The 25,702-nt window shown below is 44.1% G+C and overlaps 1 protein-coding gene across 1 annotated transcript in view; it reads right to left on the reverse strand.

Moving 5' to 3' along the window:
• PTPRN2 (protein tyrosine phosphatase receptor type N2) overlaps positions 1-25,702 on the reverse strand; it is a 2,458,064-nt gene that overhangs the window by 1,676,082 nt on the left and 756,280 nt on the right. The window lies entirely within an intron of this gene.

Raw genomic sequence — 25,702 nt, forward strand, 5'->3', positions numbered from 1 at the left:
TGCGGACCCTTCGTCCCAGATTTGTCCAACCTCATTAAGCTCCTCAGGGAACTGACAAAATCCTCCCCCACATAGCAGTGGGACCCGAACAGGAGCAGGCCTTTCCAAATCAGCCCTGTCTGCAGATACAACACTGTCATACTTCAACCCGACCCGATCCACCAACGTCGCTGTGGACGCCAGCCCATATGGGCTCAGAGCCGTGCTCCTACAGTTACAAGGGAATGGAGAATGGGCCCCGATAGCATACGCGAGTCGCTACCTGACGGACACGGAACAGCGATACTTGCAAATAGAACGAGAAGCGATCACCATCCACTGGGCCTGTCACACGTCCACATCTACATGTACTGCCATTCACAGTGTCCACAGACCACAAACCCCTTATCCCCCTGTTTCAAGGGTCAGCGTCCAAACCTCCACAGAGGATTGAAAAATGGATCCTTCAACTGCAGGGATATGACTATCGAGTGGAATACAAACCGAGCTCGTCCAATCCAGCGGACTACCTCTCGAGGCAGTCCGCAGGGCAGCCACCAAAGCGGAAGAAGAGGATGCTAAAGACACTGAAGAATACATGCGGTTTGTATCGGAAAGATCCCGCCCACTGCCTATGAGTCTCGAGACCATTGTAGAAGCCACCCGGAGTGATGAATGCCTGCAACTGGCCGTAAGTGCAGTTCAATCGAGTGACTGGCGCCCCATTCAGCCCACCATGACCAGACTGTGAGAAGTTAGCCTGGTATATGATGTCCACTATTCTAGTGGGGACCTTGCACCAGTCTAATAGACCCTTATTGATAGTAGGTTATAAAGTCAACATTAAAGAAAGCTATCCTAGTGGTAGCTGTGGAGAGCAGCCTTCAGGCTAAGACTTGGACACGAGTTAAGCAAGTTGTTTTACCATTTATAATCTCTTGAGTACCAAATGAAAGCACACCACACATGGTATATATCAAATATATATGTATTTATTCTAAACACAACCCCTCTGCACTCTTTATGAGGTCAGAGGTAAAAGTACAATACAAGGAACTTAATTAGCAAATGATAAGTTGCACAGTATACGTTTTGCCCTAGGGGCCTCACAAACCATATACTAAAATAGTGGTATAAGAACCACGTGAGGAATAGAAAGCAGGCCTGGGGCCTGTGGAATCGCTGGGGCTACTCAGAACAACCAAAGGTTAGGATGTAGGAGGCCCACGGGAGACGCGTGCAGTGTCTAAACACAGCCGCGGGTTACCATTAACTTTCTATGGGGAACGAACAAGTTACAATTTTAAAGATAAAGGGTACAAGGAGGTGAATTGTGATGGAACCCTTTTAGACTAGGATACTTGGAGAGTAAATACCCACGGGCGCACCGGAGTACTCATGTTATCTCACCCAGGGAAGCCGGGTGCATAGGTGTCTTTTCGTGTCAGGTTCCGTCGTCGATTCCAATTGAGAGCTGCGAAGAAGTGCTGCAGGTAACCAGAGGAAAAGTGTCCGGGTGGATCCAAGGGTAGATCAGAGATGTGAAGAACCTGAAAGCAGAGGAGACAGAGTCTGGGCCACTAGCCAGTGACCATGGCCGCGATAGAAAGGTGCCACCAGATGTCGGGTGATTTCAGGTGAAAAGGTGAAGTTTGTCTCTTCAGCCACGAGGTCCAGGAGGAGTCGATGCTGACCAGGAGCTGGATTCGAGCTGCCCCACAAAGGATCTAGTTGACTGCAGTGTCGGTATCCGGATTGGACCCAGCAAGTCTTGGCAAACGCAACCCACGCAGGATATCGAGATTGGCTTTGGTGCAGACCAGCAAGGTCTGTGGAACTTCTCCTTTGCAGGAAAGTTGGAGCAAGCCTGGAGCAACCAGGAAAGCAAGTTAAAATAAAGATTGGTCTTCTTGGGGGCTCACTAGCCAACGTACTAGGAACCGCAAAGACGCGTTGAGCTGAAATGCACAAAGGGGGCCCACAGGACACTCGTGGAGTGTGGGCCTCTGAGCTTCAGTGCAAAAGGTGCTCAGGGCTGGGGCTTCAAGCACCCCAATGCTCAACTTCGGGATACCTCGGGAAGTCAGTGCAGGTATCAAAATGCAGGATGTCCAAGAGTTCCGCTCCCACGTCTCTCGTGTCCGCCGCGGGTCTCAGCTTTTTGTGTGAAGGTTGGGGTCAGAGATGTCTGGAAGTCCCCGTCCTGTGTTGCAGATTCTTCGGGAACCGGCAGGAGCCTCGAAAATGCAGGCCGCCAAAGATGCTGTTGGTGCCTGTTTGAACAGGGTGGTCACTCCTTGACCACAAGAGAGATTTCTTCCATCTTCCAGTCGAAATGGAATGTCGAAGGTCCAAGATATATGTTGCAGAGTTTCGTCCAGGGTAATCTAAAGTCCTAGGGACTGGGGTTCTATACTCATAGTAAGTTTAGGGGTTGGACTAACTCTAAGGTCCCTCCTATGGGTGGAGTTGGTGTGGGGGTGGTAACACCCCTTCCCCTTTGCCAAGTTTCGCACCAGAGCTGGGGCTGAGTGCCCCAGCAACTGGTTTGAACTGGGAAATGCATGGAGCACCTTGTGTGCCCCAGGCAGTGTCTGGAAAGCATTCACTGAATGCAGCCCTCCCTGCCCCAATACACTAAGAGCCTGTCTGGGGAGGTGCCAGCACCTCCCTGGACAGGAAACCTATTGTCCAGGCCTCCTCTGCCGGAGTTTCGTCCAGAAGCAGGGGGCAGACTCGTGTCTGTGGCAGCAGCATCATCAATTTTGTGATGCTGAGGCTCTGTTTAACTTTAACCGGGTAAACCAGTAACTACATGTCTTCTTCCTCTAGAAGGGTGGAATACTACCCCCGCCGCCAGAACTGGCGGGGGGGGGGTAGTATTCCAAAGTGTTTGACACCTTACACGACATGTTTTGTTAAAGCCAGACCAAACTTAGCATTAACTGCGAGGATTATAATGCACTTAAGGGTATATGGTATGGCTATATCATAGAACAGCTATAAGGAGATGGTTTCGAAAGCTGCAGAGGGGCTCAGCTCATGCTAGGGCACCCTCCCACATAAAACCAAGCACTCTACCTCCAGGACTGTCGAGGTCTGCCTTATGAGTGGCTTATAGGTGTATATGTATCTTTATTTGTATATAGATACAGGTATACTATATCTAAGTAAGGGGTGAATACACCACTTTACCCAGGCTGTAAGAACAGACCTGTGGTGTCAGTTTGGAAGGCAAACCAGGGGTGGCACAATACATGATGCAGCCCCTGGTAGGTCAAGGGTGCACCTATGCACTGGGAACCTATGGTACACTATACAGGGGCTCACAAGGTTGACCCAGTAACCAATCTGGTATGTACCTAAAGTACATGGTATCAATTTAGAGAGAGAACAGCTGAGCTGTGGGCCTGATTAGCAGGTCCACAGCCCACTAAAGTCGAAAAACCAGAGAATCACAGCAAAAAGTGGGGGTAATCATAGGAAGCAGACCCTACTCTCCTACACAGACGAACGCCACAAGCAAAGACCGTCCTGGAGTCAATTGTGCGGGTCAAGGATGAACTTTCGGTCGACAGCAGGGTTTGCTGCGAGGGCCGCGACTGGTGAAACCATCAAGCCTGACTCAGCAAGCAGTAGACCTCGCACACCGGGGACATCAAGGCATGGTAAAGACCAAGAGCCGGCTGAGAGCCAAGGTGTGGTTCCCAGTTGCAGGCTTTCATCACTCCGGGTGGCTTCTACAATGGTCTCGAGACTCATAGGCAGTGGGCGGGATCTTTCCGATACAAACCCGCAACACACTGGTTGAACAAACAGTCAGAACATGCTCATGGTGCCAAGCAGCGGGCCAACCGGATCGCCCTCACCCAGTCATCATGGAAGAAAGCCCCCAACGGCCATGGGAGTACGTGAGTGTAGACTTTGGACACCTCCCAGATGGACGCAATGCACTGGTAATCATCGATGACTACATGAAGTACCCTGAGGTTGCGATTGTGGGAAGTCAGACAGCCACAGAGGTCGTTACCAAGTTTGAGAAGACCATTGCTACCCACGGAATATTCGAAGGGGTGAAGACAGACGACGGCCCACCCTTCCATGGACAAGTGTTCGTGGACTATCTCAAGGCCTGGGAAATCCAGCACCGGAAAGTGACCCCGTGCTGGCCTCAAGCAAATGGGGAAGTAGAGAGGTTCATGCGTTCTTTCAACAAAGTAATACCCATTCCGCATGTAGATGGGTCACCGCTCGAGAGGGCCATATACAGTTTCCTGACAGAATACCGTTTGATGCCCCATCTCACAACCGAGGCATCTCCGGGACCGGCGAGCATGGGCCGAGTAATGCGAGACACAATCCCGCATCACCCATGCTGGACCCCGTCTCAGATTGACGCTGGAAAGACCCTTGCCAACCGGACCAGCTCCAATGACCAAGCCAGTGCCAACCGACGGGCCCGGATGTCTGTCATTCAAGTGAGGGACCGAGTCTATATCAAAGACCGATACCCCGGGAGTAAGTTCCGGCTTCCATTCGAGCATAGGCCTTGGACAGTCATCCGCAGAACTGGCACCATGGTAACAGCCAGGAGAGGAACGAAGAAAGTCACACGCAACATCTCTTTCTTCAAGAAGGTGCAGGTCGGAACTCCGGACCTGCAGGTGTCAGAGTACCTGGACGCCAGACCACGTCAACTGGCGGTGGAGGAGGGCCCAGATAGCGGTCACAGGACGACCCCCACTGAAGATGAGAACCGATCAGACCAGTGCACACCTTTGCTGCCGGGAACACCAGCTGGAAGTCCGCCGAGTTCCCCTGTGAGATCTCAGGAGAGCGAAGTCTCGCAGGGAATGACCCCATCATTGCCATCATCACGGGGAGAGCACTCCAGATATGGCCTGAGAAGAAACCCGGCTCCATCCTCCCGGCTGGCCGACTTCATGGTGTGACGAACCTGGGACTGGAATTCTAGTGACTGATAACAGATCTACATGATCACTGTGTGTTTGTTGTTTAAGTAGCGCCCAGTAGCGGTGCAGTTTACCTGCGTAGGAGATGTTACGTTAGCGCTGGCGCGTGACAAGACGCGCCAGCTATAAATAAAGGAGGCGTGGCCCGGGGAGGCAGTCGGGACTACGCATAAACCACACCAAGGTGTCCCGAGTGTTTGTTGTGGCAGCAGCGCTAGCAGCACCTGCGCGAGCGGCCCCTCCCCCACTACACATACAACAGTTACGCAAAGGATTTGAAGTATTAGTAATTGAACATTCAGCATGCATTGTTTTTTGGTTCGTTTGGGTGAATTCTTTCAGTTACATTTACTATATTATTCCGTAGGTCACGTTTTACACGTATGTGGACCTATTTCAACTAGCAGCATTATACACTTTACTTCGAGTAAGTGGTCATTTTTAAACATCACATTCTAATCTCAGCTACGACACAACATCTTTGACTATTTGCACGTTGGACGTTTTTGCTCTCTACACACAGGTTTAAATCTTTGCTAGCATGTTTTCAATCTCTCTTGATTAGCGTTTCAGAATCTTTTGAACACTTAGGGGTCCATTAGGATGGCAGGCGGGCTTTACCCGCCCGCCACCCTAACGGAGAAGTGGACCGCCCGCTAACAGTGCGGGGGTCCCGAAAATGGCATTAGGATGCACCGGCGGGCGCATCCTGTATGTTTACCATTGCGGCGGGCGGAGCAGGAATCTCCGCCGATGCAATGGTAAAAGTGCACGTTGTGCTTTTCAAAGTGCAACATGACAGACACCGCACGGTGCCTGCCATGTTGCATTTGAAATGCGGGGGGGTACCATAGGTACCCCCCCATGTGCACCCCCAATCCACGGACTCCCAGTGGGCCTGCAAGGGGCCCCCCGCAGGGAGTCTCCGCATGCCTTTCCGTGGCGGCATTGCCGCCACGGAAATGCATTGTGCACAGCCCATAGTAATACGGCGGGCGGTGTCTAAAAGACACCGCCACCATGTTACTGGTTTTCCGCCCTGGCCGCTAGGCGACCAGGGCGGAAATCAGGCGGGCAGTGTTTTTTTTTTTGTTTTTTTTTTCCAGCCTGGCGGAGGAAATCCGCCCGACATCGTAATGGACCCCCAAGTCGGGTGGTGTTGATGCTATCTTTCTGTGCACTTTTTCAATGGCACTTAATGAGCACCATACTTTAATTCACATAAACTCACCATTTAGACAGAGTCATTTAATGCAGTTATGCAATACTTCTTTCCTGTATATTAAATTACAAATTCTGAGAGCATTTTCATTATTTATGTTTACAGAGGCCCCTGAAGAAGGGATCTCCATCCCGAAATGCATTGGGTATCGATAAGAATGTATTTGAAGGAATGTTAATTTTGTAAAACAAAAAATTGTAAATTGTCACTTTTAGAAGGATTATTGTGGAATTATGTTTATCAAAATATGATTTAATGTTATACGAGAAATGAATACAGAACAAGCGGACAGCGATCCACAATAAAAACCACAAAGTAACGGTTTAAATATGTTTTCATTGAATGCACATTACAATATAAAATTGTGAATTTTGGCAAACAAAATTTAAGCTTTAATCATCATTACTGGCAGCATTGAGAACTGTAGAACAGGGGAGCTCACTTAATCACCTCATGCCTATAAACAATGCATGTGACCTTGTGTAATATAACTGGTCACAGTAAAGTGCTTGGTCAATTTCGTGCTACATGTAAAAAACGTCATGCACACTTATCATTTCTCCAGCAGGCTGTGTTGTACAGTTTGGTGTAGAAAAGCCAGAGGGTCCCAGGCACTGTCTGAGTGGCTAACAAGACCGCTCAGACCAATCCTGACGCTGCTCTCATGCTGGGAATAATAATCCCAGCATGAGAGCACACTTGGATTGCCATCTGGGAACCTGACCAGTATGCACCAGCCCTGGAGTTGAGGATCGGGAGAGGAGCAATGAGGGGAGTGCAGCAGTAGATATGTAAACTTTTATGTTTTAATTTCTTTTCTTTCCTTATTTTGTATTCCCCTTCCCCCCCTTCCAACCTTGCTGCCCCACTGCTGCTGATCCAGAGCAGCCGCTACTGACACCATTACCTTTGGGTTGTGTTAACGCTATATAAAAACGTCTGAAAGGTGTACAGAAAGGTAAAAACAAAGCCTTAATATATGGAATGTTGCTCTGTGCTGAGTTTACATGACAATTGTCTTGCCTTTTTATTAATTAAAGGTACATGCTTAAAAATTATCACTTTTACAAAAGTACTTCTCGGTGCATGCTAAAGAATGAAAATATTCTGAAGAGACAATCATATTTTACGTAATGCTTGGTCTTTGATTTACATAGGAAACATGTTCAGGGCTTGGCTTGTGCACGGGGTCTAAGGTCCGAGCCAGACCCTTCGTTTGGCTCTGGCCCGGCTCTCCTCGTTAATTTGTTGGCTCACCCACCTCTAATCTACATTCTACTCAGTTCGGAAACGGTAAGCAGGGGTTGTCCCTTTCTGTCGATCTCTGCTGGCTAACATTATGTACTAACCCTGAGAAATCTGACGTCCCCTTAGAAAAAGCAAGGGGCATATTATCAAGAATGGGCGTTACATTATCGCCGCTTTTAGCGGCAGGAAACTGCCGATAAAGCGGCGATAATGGGCTTGATAATATGCTCTATGAATTCCAATCGAAGCCCATGTTAGATGTCTTTACATGTCTTTACATCTAACATGGGCTTCGATTGGAATTCATAGAGCATATTATCAAGCCCATTATCGCCGCTTTATCGGCAGTTTCCTGCCGATAAAAGCGGCGATAATGTAACGCCCATTATTGATAATATGCCCCCAAGTGCCTAAACACAGGTGCTCAGCTTCGCTCTGAGCAAGCACAACTGTTCAGGATAAAGATCCATATACCAAACCTTTTCATGACAACATCCAATGTAAGACAACATGTAATATTTATACTGTGCATTGTAAAGGCTTGTCAGCAGAAGTGTGTTTGCAAGATCACGTGTGTGTGGTGGGTCTAAGTAGCAGGTCCATTTATTATTTTTGAAAGCATATTATTGAGTGACAGTACAACATTTTGTAAAGAAATAAAGTTATATTACAGAGGTAAATTTGAGGCTGCTTATATTAGTTTGTGTGAAGGTGTTTAAATGGTAATTTTCAACCATTTAAATCGCCACCACTACCCACTCCCCCCACCTTAATGAAGTTGCAGTAGGACCTTGGAATGTGCTTCTGTCCTGTCTCTACACTGGCTGGTCCTGTGCCCTCTGCTGTTCGCATGGCATCTCAAGACTCCCTATATTTTTTTGAGTAAGTATTTTTATCCTATTAAGATACACCCACTTGGAAGGATTAAAATTGTAAAACTCTGTGTAATTGAAATGGATGATAGGTAGGATTTTAAACATTCGCTTGTGTTTCCCCAGTGCACACTGAATTTTATGCACAGGAAAAAGTTAGAAATGTAGCTTGTAGGTTTCCTTCCACACTCGAGGCACATTTCTAACATTTTTGTAATTCACCAAGGAATTCAGAAATATGCCTGGGAAGTTGTGACAGTAGTAGGTAATCAACCATAATGTTGGTTTTCTTTTGTAAATTACATTTACGATCGTGCAAAAGTATCATTGCATATGTAAATATACAATCCAACTTTAAAACTTCTGTTTTCCTTTTCCTTAACTGATAAAAGATTCCTCTACATCTCAAACCACTTTGGGAAGGTTCGCTACCCTTTCCCTACTCTGCACCAGAATTTACTTAATCTTTCACTTGCCTGGAATACATTTCGAAAGATTTCCAGGCTGGAAATCTATTGTGTAATAGTTTTTGATCACACACACTTTTCTTTGTAACTGTGCACACAATTCTCAGGACACTCTTGCCCTGGAAAGCTCGTTCCCAGTCGCTTGAAGAGTAGAATGTCAATCAATCAAGCGTACTTGTAACGCACCGCTTGTCACCTGAGCGGGTATCCAGGCACGTGCAGCAGGCAGGTATCAGTTGAAGAGCCAGGTCTTGAACCCCTTCCTGTAGTAGGTCAGCAAGGGTGCAGTGCGAAGGGCAGTCCAGTATGTGGCAGCGAGATGGTAGAAGAAGCGTCCTGCGGAGCGGCAGCGGCGTATTGAGGTATCTATGCGAAGACGAAGTGTGTGGAGCAGATGTTCCTGGTACATCAGTGGAAATGCAGGCGGTGGTTCATGTAGGTAGGTCCTTGGTCATAGAGGGCTTTGTAGGCATGGGTCAGGAGCTTGAATTGGCATCTCTTCTGGACCGGGAGAAAGTGGAGGTCCTTCAGGGGCTGGGTGACGTGGGTTCTCTTGGGCAGGTTGAGGATCAGTCTGGGGGCTGCATTCTGGATCGTCTGGAGTCCTTGCATGAGTTTGGTGGTGGGGCCTGCATAGAGTGAGTTGCCGTAGTCCGGTTGCTGGTGATGAGGGCCTGTGTCACTGTCTTCCTGGTGCTGATATTGAGCTACTTGAAAACTTTGCAGAGTATGTGAAATGTATGGAAGCAGCCTGACTAGATAGCATTGACCTGCCGTTTCATGAAGAGTTTGCTATTCAGGGTGATGCTGAGTTTGCGGATGTGGTCTTTCTACGTGGGGGTGAGTTCTGACAGCCACCAGGAGTAGTTTCAGAGGGCGGTGTATCTGCCGAAGACCAAAACTTCAGTTTTTTTCATGTTGAGCTTCAGGCAGTTGTCCTTCATCCAGGCCGAGACGTTCTTCATACAGTTGTGGAAGTTGGTCTTCAACAAGGTGGGATCCGCCGCAGAAGGGAGGACGAGTTGTGTGTAGTCAGTGGAGATGATATTGATGTTGTGTGTCATGTAGACGTTGAAGAGGGTTGGGCTGAGGGATGAGCCTTGGGGGACGTTGCAGATAGTGTGCTTGGCTTACAAGGTGAAGGGAGGGAGGTGGACTCTCTGGGTACGCCCCGTGAGAAAGGATGCCATACATCTGAGCGAATCGCGTGTAATTCCATAGTCGATCAATGTGTGAGAGGTGGGAGATGGTGTCGAAGGCTGCAGAGGGTCAAGCACGATCAGGGTGGCGGATTCTCCTCTGTCGAGTAGGGTGGAGATGTCCGTTGAAGCGTTCAGAGCAGTCTTGGTGCTGTGGTTTGCTCTAAAGCCTGTTTGGAAAGGGTCCAGTAGGTCGTTTCTCTCCAGGTGTTCAGTAAGTTGGAGGATGATAGCCTTCTCCAGGACTTTGGCGGGGAACAAAAAACAATGAAATGGGACTTTAGTTCTGGAGCCTGTTGTGGTCTACAGAAGGTTTTTTTGAGGAGGGGGTCTGACCTCCGCGTGTTTCAAGGCACTGGGACAGGTTGCTGTGGTTATCGAGGCATTGAGGATAGTGGTGAGCTGGCTGGTTTGGTTGGAGCAACTCGGTCAGCAGCGCTGGTGATCCAGTCATTGAAGTTCTGTACTGTCTGGTCCAGGTTGGTGGTGACGTTAGGATGTGTGGTGTGTGGTGCAGAGGCATTGAGCTATTTTTGCTGAGTGACCATGATCCAGCTGTGGAAGGGGGCGCTGTGGTGGTGGGGGCAATGCGGGGAGGTCTGGCAAGGGTGAATTGTATGATCGAGTGGTCTGACCAGGTGAGTTCCGGGGGTGGCTGTATTGCTGGATTGAGTAGATAGGGTCCTGTGTGTATCCTGCTTTGTCCATGGGGTCTGTGACCAGCTGCTTGAGGCTGATGTTGTCCAATCTTTCCTTTTTTTTTTTTTTTTTTTTTTTTTTGTAAACCAGGAAAAGCATAATACAATTTAACAAAATTACAGAAAATAACACAATAAAGCTGGATCGTAGAGGAGGTAAGGCAAATTAATACAGACTAAGCAATTACTAAGACATTTAAATTCAGATTCAAAGTGAGAGCTCAGAGTTAAATTAATCAGAACAGAACTTAAAAACATTAATATAATAAAAAAACATAATTTAAAGGTTCAAATCAACCAATGCCCGTGGCGATAAATCCCGCTTTCCAGTTAGAAATTGGACGCCAGAGAACTTCTCCGCGCGCCCTAGTTTTTACTCCTCTTGTTTCAAATATTGCAGCTTCATATCTACAAACCGCTAGAAAGCGTGCTAGCCACATCTGAAAACTTGGTGGATCTACTTCCTTCCAGCGGGCAGATAGGATTAGTCTGAATACTGCTGTACCTATAAATATTAGATTTTCTTCAGGTTTAGTTAAATTTAAAGAATAATCGTGCCCTAGTAAAAAAAGTGTTTCTGATTCTGGTATTTTATGACCGAATATTTCTCCCCAGAAGGATAATAACATATTTTTGATCAACGTTAATTCAGAACAATTATAAAACATATGAGTGAGGGTTGCTGGTCCTTGCGTGCATCTAGGGCATAAATCATTCTCACGTTTACCCCATGAAAATAATTTAGCAGGAGTAAAATAAAGATCAAATATGGTTTTATATAATTGCGCTTTGAGATTGCTAGCCATTAGTAACTTCTGGCCCAATTCTAGTACTCTGTCGATATCTACATTAGGATTATTTAGTTTTATAGCCCATTTTTTTTCGGTTTTATCAAGATCATCTTTTTGTTTGTTCAAAAGAATATTATACAAAGTTCCAATCCTAGTGTTTCTTCTAGATATTACATCCATAATTTAGATATTATGTAGAGAAATTAGGGATTCTTTAGCTTTCAGCGTAGCGAATACCTGGGCAAATTTTTAAAAATCACCATTCGGTAAATTAAATTTGGCTTTCAGATCAAAAAAGGTGGTATTAAAGCCTTTTACTAGAAACTCACCAATTGATCTAATTCCCAACTTATCCCATTTCTTCGCAACTAAAGCCAGATCTTGACCTTGAATGATATTAGAATGCCAAAGTGGCGTATATCGGTTGATCTTTCCAATTTGGATATATTTGGCCACTTTGTTCCAAATTCTCCTTGCACTCGCCATTATTTCACCCTTAAAATCCTTATAATTTCTAGCCTCGGTCTTCCGGAGAAGTAAGCCCTTTGCCTCCTGTCCTATAAGAAGCTCATATATAGAGGGTATTTCTTCGAATCTTTCTGAGTTCCCTAAGTTATAGTCAGTAATCATAGGGGTTAGCTGTTTTAATAAGGTTGCCCAATGGTATAGAATTATATTGGGTACAGTGAGACCACCTCTGTCCAACGGGAGTGATAGAAGTGCAAGTGATCTCCGAGTCTTCCCATTTTGCCAAATGAATTTAGATATCAGTGAGTTAATCAATACTAATACTTCTTGATCAATGGCAAGTGGGATGGCTCGGAATAAGTAAAGGCATCTAGGTAACGTATTCATTTTTACATAGTTGGCTCTTCCTATGATAGAGAGATGGAGGCTATTGACCCTTTCAAAATCATTCTTAATTTTAGCCACTAGAGGATCAAAATTGGCTCTGGGTAATTGTTTAATATTTGTGCACAGAACAACACCCAAATACGTGGCTTTTTTAGCTCTTCGCTGATCTAAACAAATAGTATTGTCAGTACACAGAACAATCGTTTTTCCTTTATTGAGAGAATAGCCCGAACAGTGCCCAAATTCAGTAGTTAATTTCTCTATTTCACAAATAGCCTCAATCGGATTAGGTGTAATGACCGCGATATCATCGGCATAAGCCAATACTTTAGTTGCAAAGTGGTAGCTAACAACTGGTTTGATAATATTACTTTCTAGTAACTTCAAAACAAGGGGGTTGATATATAAAGCAAAGAGCAGGGGCGAGCAGGGACACCCTTGCCTAGTGCCTCTAGCGATATTAATATGTTGTGATAATAACCCTGCTGCTAAGATTTTGGCTTTAGGGCGGAAATACATCGATTTAATGGACTGGATAAATTTAGGGCCGAAATTGTTACGTTTCATAACTTCCCAAAGAAATTTCCATGAAACACGGTCAAACGCTTTTTCAGCATCAAGCAGGATCATCGACATTTGTCCCCCCGTGGCAACTTTGGCATCAAATAAGGCAATTGCCCTGCGAGTATGTTCCGTGGTTCCTTTACCAGGTATAAAACCATGTTGCCACGGGGAGACAAGATGCTCAACGATCCTGCTAAGTCTGAGTGCCAAAACCTTTGAATATAATTTGGAGTCCGAATTAATCAGGGATATAGGCCGATACGAGGTTAACTGTTCGGGTGACTTTCCCTTGTGCACTGGGAAACTGAAGTCCTATTCGGCAAGATGGCGGTCTAACGCTAGACCGGGTTTGCAGCACCACGCCGAGCTCCGTCTATCATCTACCTTATGGCGTGTTTCAAGTAAAAAAACTGCCGACTAATGAGAGAGGAGAAATTATGGGAATTGGCTAGTGTCAAAAACGTCTACCGACACTAAAAGTGCTATGGGATTGCTTTTTACTGCATCTTTTGCCTTTGTCCCTTCCATCAATGCGACGCTATGTTTCAAGATTACGAGTTGAAACGAAAATGTACAAACCTTCCTGGAGCCTCGCTGAGTTTCAACGCTTTCCTGCATAGCACGTCAGGAAGATTTCCTGCATCATCTGGGCTCCTGTGGTTGTGTCGGGCGGCGCAGCTGTCACATCGAAGAGCTGTGCTTGTGCTCTGTGTTTTTTTCTGCCGAGCGCGGCCGCATTCACAGAGAGGGAGAAGAGCGCCAAGGACAGCGAAGGCGAAAGCAGCGAGAGCAGCAATGGCGCCACCAAAGAATGCCTCAGCCGTCGCAGCCAGAGCACGGGTTGCGAAGGCAAACAAGGTACTCCGCAGAGAAGCGGAATGGCAACAACGTGAAGGGTCATTGGATGGGGGAGATTCCGACAGCGCACCAACCAAAGTCCTGAGGTCGAGGAAACAACAACAAGCAACGCTGTCTGCTGGCAACACTCCAAGGCAAGAGGCCATTGCTGCCAAAAGAAAGCTAGGTACTGCTGGGGAGCGGTCAGTACTTGACTTATTATTAAAGAAACAAGTGAGCCAAGCTAATTCACAACCTGGGGCTGAAAGTGAGTCTGTGCTTGTAAATGATGATCAGACCTGTATATCAGATGAAAGTTCCCCAGCCCTCACTATGCCTCAGCCCAATGGTGTTGTGTGCCCAAGTATTGTAATACCTGTCTCCCAAATTGTTTCCGCTAGCACTCAGCCCGCAGTTGAAGATATACCTACTAATCTATCAGCTATCGAGACCCCTGGGACCCTCGAAACCGCACAAACCACTGAGACTACAGAAGGGCTAGAAAATAATACTAAGCAAGTGGAAGAGGGGCACGCTATGTCATTCACAGGCCCCGGAGGGAATATTTTGGGAGTACAGACTGAACAGACTGAGCAGGCAGAACTGACTTTGGGAACAGTATTAGACAAAAACCAAACTATGTATATAACACCAGCTCGACATATAGTTTCTACTGATGAACTAATGATTAGACCTCTACATACTCACCCTGAGCAGACTGTGATTACTGAAGCTATTTCTGAGCTAATCCCGAATGCAACCCAGATTCAAAATGGGCAGATTCTGGAGGTTGAGAGAGATTTGAGTGAATTTTACTCCTTCTCTGATGAAACTGGAGAGGTTGGAGCTGATGCTGTGGGCGAATGGTCAGAGAGCTACGAATCGACAGAGGAGGAAGAGGAGGAAGATGAGATATCAGAACTTCACCCGTACTCTTCAGAAGATAGCTATGAGGAAGGGAGGCATAATGTCAGCACTGTCAAAACCAAGGCTAAATCTAAATCTAAGCCTAAGGTAGCACTTAAAACTACGCAACCACTTCAACTTGTTAGCTATCAGGCCGCTACTTCAGCGACCATGGAGATACCTCCCACAGCAGTTGAAACTATTTTGCAAGCAATAGCAGCCCACAGAGAAGAGACTGCACTTGATAGTAAAAGGTCTCAGGCAGCCATGCGTAAAATGCAAGGAGTTGTTAAGAAACTTACCAAGGCTTGTAATCACATAGGTGAAAGAGTGACAGAAATGGAGACAAGGGTGATGACGGCTGAAAAAGATTCTTCAGAGAACTCTCAAAAAATTAAGCTTCAAGAAGCAGAATTGATGGACATCAAGTGGAAGCTTGAGGACTATGAAAACAGGCAGCGACGTAATAATTTGCGTATCTTAGGTGTACCGGAAAAAATGGAAGGGGAGAACATGCGAGCCTTCGTTATTAAACTGCTCAGCGAGTCCATGCCTGAGATTCGAGACTGGAATTGGGATCTGGAAATTCAACGGGCCCATCGAGTCCCGTTTAAGTTACCACCGAAGCCGGGGGTGTACCCCCGTGCTATCTTGGTATATTTTGGAAACTTCTTGCTTCGTCAGGCGATAGCAGAGAAAGCCAGACCGGATCGTAAAATTTCTTTTGGTGACTTCTCATTTTTTTCAAGGCCTGATTTTTGCCACGCTACAGTGGAAAGACGCTGGTGACTACGTCTTTTGATCAAACCTTTTCAAGAAAAGGGAGCTCTGGCATTCTTGAATAATCCTGCAAAACTAAAAATTGTTTATGGCGGTCAGACAAAGTTTTTTCAGTCCGAAATAAAAGCAAAAACTTATCTTGATGAGATACCCTAGATAAAGTTTAGAGACCAATAGACGCATCAGATGTATGCTCTATAGAAACAACGACAATTTCTTAGGACTAGCCTGGATTATGGATTATGAACATATCTCTGTAATAATAATAATGTATTGGCTGATTTGCTTAGAATTACATTGATGTCAGGCAGACTACAGAGGTTTAGAGAAATTCATTATAGCCAATGTCATGGTTATGACCTAATTTTGTATCTCTTTTTTTTTTTTTTCTCCTTTCTTTGTCTTTCTCTGCTTTTTTTTTTTTTTTTTCTTTTTTCTCGTAATCACGTCTAATATTTTTTGATATTGAACTGTTGTTATGGTTAAACGGTAGCTCAGTAGTGGTGCAGCAACATCATCACACAGACTCTGATGGAGTCTGATTGCCTACATAAGGGGGAGAGGGGTAAAAGTGGTTTTTTTTGGGGAGGGGTGCTGGGAGGCTTGTGGGGCTCGGGAGGGTTTTCTGGGGCAGTGGAAAGGGGAGAGGGTGGGGAAGGGGAGGAAAAAATAAAAAACAAACCAGGTCTATTAGCAAGAGCAAGTTTAATTTTTGAAACATTAGCAGAAGAGGTACGGCAGAACAAAAATCTTCACTGGAACAAAAATATTAGACAATCTTACGATATTGACAATGGCTAAACTAACTATTCAATCCTGGAATGTAGGAGGGCTCTTATCCAGAGATAAGCGTCTTAGACTGGGGGAATTAGTTAAATTAAATCCCGTTGATGTTCTGTGTATCCAGGAGACACATATCCCTTGGAGTAAAAGAACCCTTTTAAGTCTTAAGGGATACAATTTGTTAGTAACAACTTCCCAATCTTTTAATATAAGGGGTGTTGCTATTTTTGCAAAATCCAGTTTTGGACAGGGAATACGACATCTAGCTGACATACATGGAAGATGGGCAATTGTAAAATTGGCTAATGGACTTACTATATGTTCTATATATGGATCGAATCACGATGACCCCGCAATATTTCAAAATCTGGAAATAGAATTAGCTACGTGGCAAGGCCCGTTGGTTTTATGTGGCGACTTTAACATCTCACTTATACCTGTACCTTCGGTGCAAACGCAAATACAAATATCAGAACAGAGATATATGGGTAGGAAACCAAGGGTATACCGCGCTGTCAAAAGTTTGGTTAGTAGTTTGGGTTTAACTGATATTTGGACACAGAACAATTCCGCTGATCATGGTTATACATATTTCTCTCACCCTCATCAGAAACATGTCCGGATAGATTATATCTTCACATCTTCGGATTTAGTACCATACTCACATATCAACAAATTGCCGAAAATAATCTCGGATCATAATTCTTTAGTTTTGTTAACTACTTATGACACTAATCCTATTCAAAAGAATTCCTGGTCATTTGATAGGAAGCTGCTATCTAACAATGAGTATATTAAGCATATTAAAACTTGGACTGAAGAATTTTTTAATATGAATCGTTTTAGTGCGCCAAGGAATATTGTGTGGGATACCTATAAAGCTGCACTTAGGGGTGAGACTATTAGTTTTCAAAATAAAAATGGGAAAATTATCAAAAGAGAATATGAATTGAAAATTGCGGCCCTAGCTAAAGCCGAAGAAGAACACACGGCCAAGATTATACAAAAACAAGAAGCTACCCAACTGATGATGCAAGTAACATTGTTAAAATCAGAACTTAATACTAAACTTAGTCAGAAAGCTGCACAAACATATCAAGCACACAGGAAACATATTTACGAAAGTGGGGAGAAAGTGGGCAGACAATTGGCACTCTCTACACGCCAGAAAAATGTTAGGAATAATATCTCCTCAATAGTAGATAATGGTCAGACCTTTTCCCACGCTAAAGATATTAATTATCAATTTCAAAGGTACTATCAAAATCTCTATTCGGATGAAACCCCAGCTATGGAAAAAGATATAACTGATTATTTGGACAATTTTCTTATTAACCCTGAAGGTACGAAGTTATTAGATGATGCTACTAAAGAAGAACTCGATAAAGAAATCACACTTCTAGAGGTTAGCGCTGCATTATCATTATTATCATCAGGTAAAGCAGCAGGTCCTGATAAATTGCTGATTGATTTGTTTAAAATTCTTGCTCATCAATTGTGTCCTATTCTACATGACTTGTTTCTTGGGGTTCAATATAATGGTATTCCTCCAACTTCCTGGGATGAGGCCACTATAAAAGCGCTGCGAGGCCTCAGGGCAGTTATGCGCTATACAAATGTAATTTTTCATTTCATTTCATTTCATTTCATAATCGTCTTTCCAAAAAAGGGTTGTCCAATCTTTCCAATGTATATGTGCCATATTCATGGAAAAAAGTAAAGATACTGGCTGAGATTTGCATCTGTGCCCAAAGGCACACTCAGAGTTGTACGCATAAAAAGCTATGACAGATGAATGTTTCCAGACATATTGTTGGAAATGTGATGGGACATGCAGTGCTTATTTTGAGTCAGCAGTTGCAGGTGGGGCCACTGGCACTTATTTTTGGGGACCGGCACTTATTTTTTCTAAACAGCTTGTGATCTAGCTCAAAAGAGAAAAAACTATAAAGGGGGAAGAAAGAGGTATAGCAAGATGGAAAAACAGTGACAAAAAGAGAAAGCAGGGATGAAATGGAACCGGCAAGTGTGAGAGAAGTGGGCAGGGAGGTTAGGGTGATGCATTAAAGAGACATGGTGTGGAATCATGACTACACAGCCTTGGTATTCAACAGCCTGATCTTCGATAGCGCTGCCCTTGGGCACTAGCAGTTATAGTTTTATAAATTGAGCACTGGCAGACTTTTCCTATGGTGTCTTATTATTTTTGTGTATAATTCTGCAAAGCATTGAGTTTTTATTTTTTGATGATAACAAAGTTTATTTAGACGATAGTCTATAAACCATACATAGAACAATGGATCGCACCTTGTGATAAAATATTTAAAACTACAATTCATTTTACTCATTTACGACACTTATAAAACCTAAGCATAAAATATTTAAAACCACAATTCATTTTACACTTTTACAACACTTATAAAACCATAAACATAAAATTGGGGTACTCTATATTTTTTAACTCTCCCGTTCTCCTTTGTTGCCTCCATTACATATTCTCTTGTTGATTTCAGAAATTTCCCCAATGCAATTGTAATATCTAAAAAAGGCATTTCTGTAAGAAGATCGATAGCCTAAGTACGAGAGGTCACCTCATATTTTAAAAAAATTGGACGTAAAAAAGTTTTCCGAATTACTAAAATACAAGTACAATCAAGCAGTATATATAAAATATCATGTCTTACTCCTAGACCACATTTACAAGTACCATCCGGATGGATCAGGGCCACTCTTATATTTCTTTCGATCTTCCATGGATTTAGGCCCACCCGAACCTTCAAGATTTCATGTCTTAGCCATCTACTAGGCAGTAAATCCAGGTATGGGAACCGGGTCTCCTTTTCCCATTCATTCTTCACCCAATTCACCGATTTTTTTAGCCTCAGATAGTCCATGTCTTTTGATCTAGAGTATTCAAGCCCTTGTTCTCTAAGCATTTTTTAGAGCATGCTCTATTCATCAGTGGAAGGGAGAGGCTCAATTTCAAGTGCGCGGCTACCGTTTGGAGGGTTTTCTTTACATCTCGCGCCCAGCGTAAACTGCTTGCTCGAATTTCCTCTCTACACCAAATTGATACCTTCTCATCACCACCAGGCTCCTGTCGATTCCAAAATCTTATTAGGGACAATTGAGTCTTTACTTCCCATGATGTTAAACCCACCTCCATTGTAATAGCTTGAATCATGGAGCTATTTGGTAGGGACAGTAACATTTTCACAATTTTGCCTTCTTCCCGGTCCCACCCTCTTTTACCACTCAGGAAAAGCACCTCTGCTCCATAAAGCACTTGAGGGGGGATCATAGCTTCAAAGGCCTTCAAAAGCGGTCTGTGTGACATATCGCCATAATCTTTATTAAATTTTTTCAACCCACAGACCGAAGAGTAAGCCTTTGCCGTCTGTGCCTCCAAGTGGGTATTCCACTTTAAAGCGCTATTAAACCAGAGGCCGAAGTATTTGTATTCACATACTACATCCAATTTATCCTGTCCTAAAAACCAATTAAAGTTGTTTACCCGCTTTCCAAAACATAGGATCTTTGTTTTTTCCATATTCACCGTTAAGAGCTTTTTATCACAGTACTTTTTGAACACATTTAGCTTTCTTTGGAGGCCCATTTCAGTTTGATCCAAAATCACAAGGTCATCGGCGTATAAGAGACATGACACTTTGTTATTATTCATTCGCGGGCTCGCACTTTTTTCAACTTCCAAAGTCGCTGGGAGGTCTGCCAAAAAGATTGAGAATTGTAGGGGTGCCAAAACTCACCCTTGTCTCAAACCATTCTTTACTGGAATTTCATTGGTCAGTGAGCCCTTTATATCTCTAATGACCTGGGCCCAATTGCCACTATGTAATTCTTTTAAAATGTTCAATATACCCTGTGACATTCCATAATTTTCCAATACTTCCCAAAGGCTATTTCGGTCTACTGTGTCAAACGCTGCTCGGAAATCGACGAAGCAACAAAATAATTTGCCGTTTTGTTCCATCGATTTCCTGGCCAGAGCCCACAGTGCAAAACAATGGTCTATCGTGGAATGGCCTTCTTTGAAGCCCCCTTGTTCAACCGGTATGATAGATGTATGTTCCACCCAAGCTTTTTACTTACTGAGGATTATTTTAGAGAATTTTTTTTCTCCTATATCCAATAGGTTGATTAGCCTGTAATTCTTCGGGGCATGTACATCCCCTTTCTTGTGTAAAGGTCTTATTATGGCTCCCTTCCAGTTTTGGGGCATAATCCCTTGGTCTAAAATTAAAGCAAACATTTTCGCGTAGAATTCCGCCCACCTTGTCTGGTTTGAATTTAATATTAGGGCTGGTAGGTTATCTGGGCCTGCAGCTCTAGTTAGGTTCAGTGTTTTTATTGTTCTAAGGACATTTATTGTTATACATTCTTGTTTTAAATCCTCTACTAGGCCTCGCCAGTCCCCAGATGCCTCATTTCCAATCCCACTTCTCGGGGCATATAAATCCTGTATATACTCTGCCCACGCTCCCTCTTCCACTACGCAAATCATCGGAGCAACCGGAGGTCCCGTTGCTGACTGGATTAACTTCCAGAACTGCCCTGTATTCTTGGCTTCGATTGCTTCCAATAATTTGCACCAACATATTTCTTTATAGGTCCTTTTTGCATTACGGATTAGGGTGGTATATTCCCTCTTTATTTTTATTAGGTTTTCTGCCCTGGATTGCACAAAGTTTTTCCGTAGGCTACGTTCTTCTCGCCTAACTTCTCTTTTCTTTAATAGGCATTCCTGATTAAACCAAGTTCCTCGCTTTGCTTGTGACCTTCCATTGTTCTTATTGGTGCTTACATCATACCTTAATTCTACGCTTATGCATTTTACTATTTGGCTTATTTTCTCAACATACCAAGGTAAATTTTTGCCGCACAAGTGACCTAATTGCAGCTTTTGTTGCAGACTAGTTAACCTTTCGGTATATTTTTCAGTTAACCGAGTGGTTATCCGCTTTGGATAATCCATCTCTTGCGGGATAACTATGTCACCTGCTAAATGTTGGGCGATTACAAGCTCTAGTTTTAACACTTTATGATCACTACATTCCGCAGGGGCAATCCTAAAATCTTTTATCAACTCAAAATTCCAAGCCAACATAAAAATATAATCTATCGGGCAATTTTGAGTCCCATATTTAAAAGTTTTCTTTGCAGGACAGTCCTGAGTTATCCTCCCATTTAGACAAAATAAACTTTTTGTCGCTAAAAGGTTGCCCAAGTTGGCCGCATCAGTCGTTATTTTAGTTTCCAGAAATTCTGCTTTTTTCACTTCACAAGCCTCTAGAATTTCAATGTACCACTGATCAGACCATTTGGGGTTTAATTTGTGATTAAAATCTCCCAATAATAACATCAAATCATTTCCATACTTATCACACAATGTATCCATATCGTTCTTAAAATATAACAATTCATCCCCATATTCCTTCCGTGAGCTCCACTGCATATACACATTTAGGATCAACATATTTTCATATTTTTTATCAGCAAATGATGTTTGTATTCTACAAGCCAAAAGCCACTTAGACGTCACGGGTATCTGAAAAACCGTAGTTAATAGACATGTTGAAATCAAGGTCAGCAAGCCGCCGGCAGGGCGGCCAGAGGTAGATTTTTCTGCTGGGCGGTAGATTTGTTTAAATCCTTCCACTACCGGGGGTTCTCCACAGAGCCAGGTCTCTTGTATACAAATGATTTCACACTTTTTGGCGAGTTCTTTCAGAGTTTCCTGTTTTATTTGGGTACCCATCCCATTTATATTCCAAGAGACCATATGTGTGCTCCGTGGTTGCCCCTTTACCTATTCTACATCGCTTAGGGGATCATTTATTTCTGATTCTTCCCTATAGCTTTGTGAGGGGCCTACCGGGCTTTCAATATAACTCCAGTTTTTCCATGACTCTACTAGGTCTGAATTATTTATCACTATATTGATGTTTTCCCGCCCTTGTTCCATTTCTTTTCCGGGTAGCTTCACTTGTCTCTTAACTAACCCTGAATGGTACTTTAAAAAAGATCTCTGCTGGGGCACCGTTAGGCTTTGTACTAGCTCTTCTTTAGGCACTAGTCTAATCCCCTCTTTTTGGATCTCCTGCTCTGCATTTATTATTGCCGTTAAGGCCAGATCAGAATAAAACTGTACCTTAGTAACCTCCTTACCGTCACTATTTACCTGAAAGCCCACCTGTTTCAAGTCTTCTGTGCCTATGCATTTCAAATTAGGGCAGTGTGCAAATATGTTAAGAAGGTGGGACCTATTTAAATACGCGCTCTTTTTTGCTTTTTTTCCACTGCTTCCCAATTTTACTCGTTCGAAATAGAGTGACTTGTTCCCTTTATCCATCTCTTCTCCAGAATTACCCTCTCCCTGTTGAAGTTCTGGGTTAATTCTACAACCCTCCTCCAGGCTACTCTCCCAGTATACCTTCTTTTTAACTGGGACCTTCCGGGCGGGTGCACTCACTTGCTCAAGGGCCACCTGTCTTATATTTTTTGTTAACTTTGCCTGGTGGGTTTGCTTCTTGCTGCTGCTTTCCTCTTTTACTAGGCTCCCGCCCCAATTCTCTGATCTCGTTCTCGTTAAACTGGATTTTCTCACCATTTTATGGGGCTGGGGCTTGGGATCATGCACTACTGCTTCTGTTAACTCATGCCTTTCTTCATAATTTTTTGTCACTCTTTTACTTATCTTTGCTTTCACACCCCTTCTTTCCACTCTTACTCTTTTTGGTAAGCCATAATTCCTAAGTTCACATCTTCTTTTTACCAGCATTGGCCATCTTGACACGTACACTTGTTTTTCCCCGGGATGGGCTATATCGACTTGACTTACTGAAGGGGATTTAGTAATTCCACCTTCCTCTTCCCCTTCCCTCCCAAGACTCGCAACCACCGAATCTACGACGGGTGTTAACATTGAGGGCATTTGCTCCCTAATACCATGTAATTCTCCCTCAATTTTAGACAGGTGCATTTTTTGACTTTTCAGAATGTCATGGTTTAACATTGTTACTTCTAGCAATCCTTGTAACGATTTTTGCACCATTATCATCAGTTCCAGGATTGAAGATGCTGGAGTTTCAGACGACTCCAATTTTGTCTCAAATTGCTGGTTTTCCCCATTTGTGTCGCCGTTTTTATCCAGGCCCACAAGGTCATTGCTTCTTGTTTGTGCCAGCTTTTCTGATTCATCAAGACTTCCACCTAGGTTTGGGGTTCTTTCATCACTGTGTCTCGAGCTCAGGCTAACTACCCCCTCTGGCGTCTGTCGTAATAATCGCGGGGAGGACGAAAGTCGCGGTGACATTAATGTCCCCTTATGGCCTAGCAAGGACTGGACCAATCGTTCGACCAAATCTATTGAGTCTGCCAAGCAGTCATCAAAAATCAACGACGTGCCCCCTTTCCATGGGTCCTCCTCCTCTTCGGTAGCCATAGCTTTAGCCGGTGAAAAAAACATTTTAAAATGCTTTCCCACGAATTCTTTGATTGTATGCGTCGCTACACTCCCCTTACTTCCTCCCTGTTGAGCTTCTTTGGGAGTTTTCTCTTTATTCTTTTGAGAGCGTTTGGTTTTTTCCTTGATCCCTGGTGATGTCAGGCTCTCTAGGTCATCTTGTCTACTTTCGCTGTTAGGCTTTGCTTTCCTTGTTGTTCCTAAAGTGCTTTTATTTCTCCGTGGGGCCATTTTAGTCCTTAAGCACTTTCCCTCACGTACTTCAATTTAAAATCAGTTTAATTTTAAAAACTTAGATATTATTACAAAAATTGCTTCCACTTACCTCTGTTGTGCCTTGCACTTGCGCTCGTGCCCCGTGACCTTTAGGGATTAACACGGATATAGTTAGAGGGGATTGCTCCTTTACAGTTTTTGGGGACTCCTCCTTTACAGCTTTTTGACCCAGGAGTCTTCTCCCTAAACCTCCTCTTATCCTCTTCTCCCGCTACAGCTTCCACCGGCTTCCTCTAGCCCCTCTCTGCCTCCACAACACAGTTAACACTCAAGTGGGGAGGGGGGGGGCAGGGGGGGAGATGTTTTCTAGCTTGCCCCCACTGGACTGTGGCCGATTTTGTAGATGCTAATTCAGGGCTTTTCTTGGCTTTACCAGGGCTCTTGGCCACTCCTGGCAACCCGGTTTTAGCCCAGGACTCCGGGATCTACGCCCCGAGGGCGAGGACGCTGCCTGGACACACGGGTCCCACAGGCGCCGGTCGCCTCGCTCCTCGCTCCTCTCGGACTTTACTCCTACTTCAGGTTAATGTTTTTCCAGCGTTCAACACACGCTGAGATTTACGGGTTTCAGGACGGCCCGTCGCTCGGTTCCGGCTCGATTCCAGCGACCAGTATTCACCTTACTCTCTTTGCGCTCCTCACGCACTGGCTCTCACGTCACGTCGTCACGTCGGGGTCACGGGTTCACGAGTCGCAGCGGCAGTACGGCAACAACAGAGCAGTCCATTTTTGTGATCCCATGTTTTCCTCTAAAGGAAATCATTTTTCTGAGAAGGCGGGCACTTCCCCAATACCATAGCAATCTGAAGGGATTCATTCCTTTTCCCATCCTGGAGGGAGAGTAAGTCTTTTACCATTTCAAGAGTGGTAAAAGCTCAGTTCAGAGTTCGGGAATACCCACAAAAATATGTTTATAGGCTTTCCAAGGCAAACAATGGCTCCAAAGACTCACTTACAACCCTTTGCATGGGAGTTGTATCTGTGGATGTCTCATCACCCATGGGAATTAAATCTTCAGTAGTAAACATATGCTATGCCTATCAGGAATCTGTTTGTAAATTTCTGACAGGCTTAAAATAGGTATATGGCAGAAAATTCATTTACGGATTAAAACATTTTCATGAATGGAGCCCTGTTGTACCTAAGTCTTTATATAGGTGCCAAAGATACATTTAAACGCATAAATCAAGCCACTGCACACATAAATTTAAGTTCACAAATGGGCTTGCAATTCAGACCCATTATTTTGAATATTGTGTGGTTTGTGCAGAGGGGAGAAGCCCTTTCAGTTGCGATACCCTTTTCTCCTTCTGATTTGCAGTTTTAATTCATGTTAGGTAACAGCAATGGAGGCTTCTGAAAATCCTTATATGCATAAATGTGTATATGTTGTTCATCTATAGAGGGTAGTTGTGTAATGGGATCTTGTTGGAGTATGTGTGTATATTATGTAAGTATATAGGTATAGAGACTTAATATAGTGCAAACGAAATTGCGAAGAAACTGACCCCTCTATAAGATACATTGATTTTATACTGCATATGTGTGACAGAGTAACCAGCATTTTCACCTTAAACACAAAGCTTTTCTTTAAAAAGTCGGAAATCTACTTCTGTAAGTTTCCTCCTATTTTTGGAGTGGACTTCTGATATAATGGGGGATTTACAAATATTCCTTGAAATGTATGGCATTTGCAGATTCTGAGGAGTACATATGCCAGAAGTATTTGCGGGACCTTTTCACTCAATTTATCCACTTATTCCAATCTT

Source organism: Lissotriton helveticus, chromosome 10 (genome assembly GCF_964261635.1).
Source record: "Lissotriton helveticus chromosome 10, aLisHel1.1, whole genome shotgun sequence".
NCBI classification, from domain to species: Eukaryota; Metazoa; Chordata; class Amphibia; order Caudata; family Salamandridae; genus Lissotriton; species Lissotriton helveticus.